The following is a 5,214-nucleotide window of genomic DNA, read 5'->3' on the forward strand; positions in this document are numbered from 1 at the left end:
CTGCCCCCGGCACCACACCAGAACTCCGGTTCTGCGTCGACTACCGGGGCTTGAATGCGGTCACCAGAACAGACGCGCACCCCATCCCCCGGGCAGATGAACTAGTCGACCGAATGGGAGCTGCCCGCTACCTCAGCATCTTCGACCTGACAGCAGGCTATTGGCAGATCGGCCTCACACCCCGGGCGCAAGAACGTTCTGCCTTCTCCACCCCCGATGGCCATTACCATTTCACGGTCATGCCCTTCGGCATGAAGAATGCCCCAGCAACATTCCAACGGCTCGTCAATCAGGTCCTAGCGGGGCTCGAAGGATTCAGCGCCGCCTACCTAGACGACATCGCTGTATACAGCCACCATTGGACCGAGCACCTCCACCACCTCCGAGCAGTGCTGCAAGCCCTTCAGCGAGCTGGCCTCACGATCAAGGCCAGCAAGTGTCAAATTGGGCAAGGGTCTGTAACCTACCTCGGACACCAGGTGGGAAGCGGCCTAGTGGCCCCGCTACAGCTGAAAATTGCCGCCATCCAGGCCTGGCAGCCCCCCATCACCCAAACCGAGGTACGAGCCTTCCTGGGCCTCACGGGCTACTACCGAAGGTTCGTAAAAGACTATGGTACCATAGTGGGGCCCCTCACAGAACTCACGTCAAAGAACCAACCCAAGAAAGTCACCTGGACCCCAGAGTGTCAAACTGCATTTGAACAATTAAAGGCCGCCATGTGTTCCGCCCCTGTGCTCCAGGCCCCAGACTACAGCCGGGAGTTCGTCGTCCAGACGGACGCCTCCGACCAGGGCATTGGGGCAGTCCTGTCTCAAGTGAACACCGAAGGCCTTGATCAACCGGTGGCCTTCATCAGCCGGAGACTCCTACCACGGGAGCAACGCTGGAGCACCATAGAGAGGGAAGCCTTCGCTGTGGTATGGGCCCTCAAGAAGCTCCGGCCCTACCTTTTCGGCACCCACTTTCGGGTGCAGACCGACCACCGACCCCTGCAATGGCTGATGCATATGCGGGGGGAGAACCCAAAGTTGCTACGCTGGTCCATCTCCTTGCAAGGTATGGACTTCACAGTCGAACACCGGCCTGGGCCAGATCACGCCAACGCGGATGGCCTGTCCCGGTTTTTCCGCCTCGACGAGGAGAGTCCCCAAGAGGATGGGTAACTCTCCCCGCCTTCAGCTGGGGGGGACGCATGTTGGACAGGCCACATGAAGGGCCGCTCTCCCCCGGCCCAACCAGGCCTGAGCCCAGTCCCGCAAGTACCACACACCACCATTGCACGACCTCCGTCCCCTCAGGGACCCCTGCCCTCGAGCCTGCCGACCTCGTGGGTCCGATCCACTGCCGGCCCACGCGCCCAGCCTGGGGCGCCATCTTGGACACTCCACCACGAGGCCGCCTGGCCCCCGATCGACCTCAACCCTGGGCCTGGCCCGGCCTCAGACATTCCGGCACCACCCTCCACCCAGGAGGTGAGCGGGCTACTTGGCAAGTCAATGGGAGAAAGAGGTGCCGATGGCTCTCCCCCACCAAGTGCCGCTCGCCCATCGCCTCCCCGGGCGCTGGCTCCACCCCCCTGCTGGGTGTCTGGACTCCCCCATCCCGGACCTCCCGACCTCCAAATGCGAGGGTCCGGACATCAAAGCACGCCAGCCCTATAACTGGGGCAGCTCCAGAGCAGGAAGGCAGTTGTATCTTGGAGTCGAGAGACGTAAAGAGGAACTCATCCTGGACGGACTACTGGCGCTGCCATAGCTCTGTCCTGTGCACCATCGTCCTGCCTGTTGGCGCTGCCACAGCCGTCGTAACCTTCATCCTTCATCGTCGTCGGGATCTGCTGGCGTGGCCGCGGACCGTTGTAACCGTCATCTTCCACCGGGACCTGCAGGCTCCGCCGCGGACCGTCGTCCTTCCTTCATCCATCTCGGGACCTGCTTGGCTCCTCCACGGCCCGATCATCTAGAACGCCGAGCTCGAGGATTGAGAGCTATTTTGTACTCATTGGTAACTAAGACTGTCCCGCTACCCCTTTCCTAAACCAGAGACTAGAACCGAGGGGACCCCTGAGTCCAGACCTCCTTGTATCCATCATCGTAACCTAAGAATTGCATATAAAGTCTCGTTAACCTTCAACCTTGTGTGGTGTCCGTCTGTGGGGGGGAAGTTACTTATCTGTACAGTCGTTGGAGACGGCTCTCCCTGGAGACCTCTCCCCGTAACCTCGGCCGACCCTCCCGGTCCGTCTAACACACTCGCACTGAGGCAGGTAGGCGCCCGAAGGCAATGTGTAAAGCAGAAGTGCAGCACACACTCGCACTGAGGCAGGTAGGCGCCCGAAGGCAATGTGTAAAGCAGAAGTGCAGCACACACTCGCACTGAGGCAGGTAGGCGCCCGAAGGCAATGTATAAAGCAGAAGTGCAGCACACACTCGCACTGAGACAGGGAGGCACACGAAGGCAATGTGTAAAGCAGAAGTGCAGCACACACTCGCACTGAGACAGGGAGGCACCCGAAGGCAATGTGTAAAGCAGACGTGCAGCACACACTCGCACTGAGACAGGGAGGCACCCGAAGGCAATGTGTAAAGCAGACGTGCAGCACACACTCGCACTGAGACAGGGAGGCGCCCGAAGGCAATGTGTAAAGCAGAAGTGCAGCACCCACTCGCACTGAGGCAGGTAGGTGCCCGAAGGCAATGTGTAAAGCAGAAGTGCAGCACACACTCGCACTGAGACAGGGAGGCACCCGAAGGCAATGTGGAAAGCAGACGTGCAGCACACACTCGCACTGAGACAGGGAGGCACCCAAAGGCAATGTGGAAAGCAGACGTGCAGCACACACTCGCACTGAGACAGGGAGGCACCCGAAGGCAATGTGGAAAGCAGAAGTGCAGCACACACTCGCACTGAGACAGGGAGGCACCCGAAGGCAATGTGTAAAGCAGAAGTGCAGCACACACTCGCACTGAGACAGGGAGGCACCCGAAGGCAATGTGTAAAGCAGACGTGCAGCACACCCTCGCACTGAGACAGGGAGGCACCCGAAGGCAATGTGTAAAGCAGAAGTGCAGCACACACTCACACTGAGACAGGGAGGCACCCGAAGGCAATGTGTAAAGCACACGTGCAGCACACACTCGCACTGAGACAGGAAGGCACCCGAAGGCAATGTGTAAAGCAGACGTGCAGCACACACTCGCACTGAGACAGGGAGGCACCCGAAGGCAATGTGTAAAGCAGAAGTGCAACACACACTCGCACTGAGACAGGGAGGCACCCAAAGGCAATGTGTAAAGCAGACGTGCAGCACACACTCGCACTGAGACAGGGAGGCACCCAAAGGCAATGTGTAAAGCAGAAGTGCAGCACACACTCGCACTGAGACAGGGAGGCACCCGAAGGCAATGTGTAAAGCAGAAGTGCAGCACACACTCGCACTGAGACAGGGAGGCACCCGAAGGCAATGTGTAAAGCAGACGTGCAGCACACACTCGCACTGAGACAGGGAGGCACCCGAGGGCAATGTGTAAAGCAGAAGTGCAGCACACACTCGCACTGAGGCAGATAGGCACCCGAAGGCAATGTGTAAAGCAGAAGTGCAGCACACACTCGCACTGAGTCAGGGAGGCACCCGAAGGCAATGTGTAAAGCAGAAGTGCAGCACACACTTGCACTGAGACAGGGAGGCACCCGAAGGCAATGTGTAAAGCAGAAGTGCAGCACACACTCGCACTGAGACAGGGAGGCACCCGAAGGCAATGTGTAAAGCAGAAGTGCAGCACACACTCGCACTGAGGCAGGTAGGCGCCCGAAGGCAATGTGTAAAGCAGAAGTGCAGCACACACTCGCACTGAGGCAGGTAGGCGCCCGAAGGCAATGTGTAAAGCAGAAGTGCAGCACACACTCGCACTGAGGCAGGTAGGCGCCCGAAAGCAATGTGTAAAGCAGAAGTGCAGCACATACTCGCACTGAGACAGGGAGGCACCCGAAGGCAATGTGTAAAGCAGAAGTGCAGCACACCCTCGCACTGAGACAGGGAGGCACCCAAAGGCAATGTGTAAAGCAGAAGTGCAGCACACCCTCGCACTGAGACAGGGAGGCACCCAAAGGCAATGTGTAAAGCAGAAGTGCAGCACACACTCGCACTGAGACAGGGAGGCACCCGAAGGCAATGTGTAAAGCAGAAGTGCAGCACACACTCGCACTGAGGCAGGTAGGCGCCCGAAGGCAATGTGTAAAGCAGAAGTGCAGCACACACTCGCACTGAGGCAGGTAGGCGCTCGAAGGCAATGTGTAAAGCAGAAGTGCAGCACACACTCGCACTGAGGCAGGTAGGCGCACGAAGGCAATGTGTAAAGCAGAAGTGCAGCACACACTCGCACTGAGACAGGGAGGCACACGAAGGCAATGTGTAAAGCAGAAGTGCAGCACACACTCGCACTGAGACAGGGAGGCCCCCGAAGGCAATGTGTAAAGCAGACGTGCAGCACACACTCGCACTGAGACAGGGAGGCACCCGAAGGCAATGTGTAAAGCAGAAGTGCAGCACACACTCGCACTGAGGCAGGTAGGCGCCCGAAGGCAATGTGTAAAGCAGAAGTGCAGCACACACTCGCACTGAGACAGGGAGGCACCCGAAGGCAATGTGGAAAGCAGACATGCAGCACACACTCGCACTGAGACAGGGAGGCACCCGAAGGCAATGTGCAAAGCAGAAGTGCAGCACACACTCGCACTGAGACAGGGAGGCACCCGAAGGCAATGTGTAAAGCAGAAGTGCAGCACACACTCGCACTGAGACAGGGAGGCACCCGAAGGCAATGTGTAAAGCAGACGTGCAGCACACCCTCGCACTGAGACAGGGAGGCACCCGAAGGCAATGTGTAAAGCAGAAGTGCAGCACACACTCGCACTGAGGCAGGTAGGCGCCCGAAGGCAATGTGTAAAGCAGAAGTGCAGCACACACTCGCACTGAGGCAGGTAGGCGCTCGAAGGCAATGTGTAAAGCAGAAGTGCAGCACACACTCGCACTGAGGCAGGTAGGCGCACGAAGGCAATGTGTAAAGCAGAAGTGCAGCACACACTCGCACTGAGACAGGGAGGCACACGAAGGCAATGTGTAAAGCAGAAGTGCAGCACACACTCGCACTGAGACAGGGAGGCCCCCGAAGGCAATGTGTAAAGCAGACGTGCAGCACACACTCGCACTGA

Source organism: Lissotriton vulgaris, unplaced genomic scaffold (assembly GCF_964263255.1).
Source record: "Lissotriton vulgaris unplaced genomic scaffold, aLisVul1.2 SCAFFOLD_1286, whole genome shotgun sequence".
In the NCBI taxonomy this organism is placed as follows: domain Eukaryota; kingdom Metazoa; phylum Chordata; class Amphibia; order Caudata; family Salamandridae; genus Lissotriton; species Lissotriton vulgaris.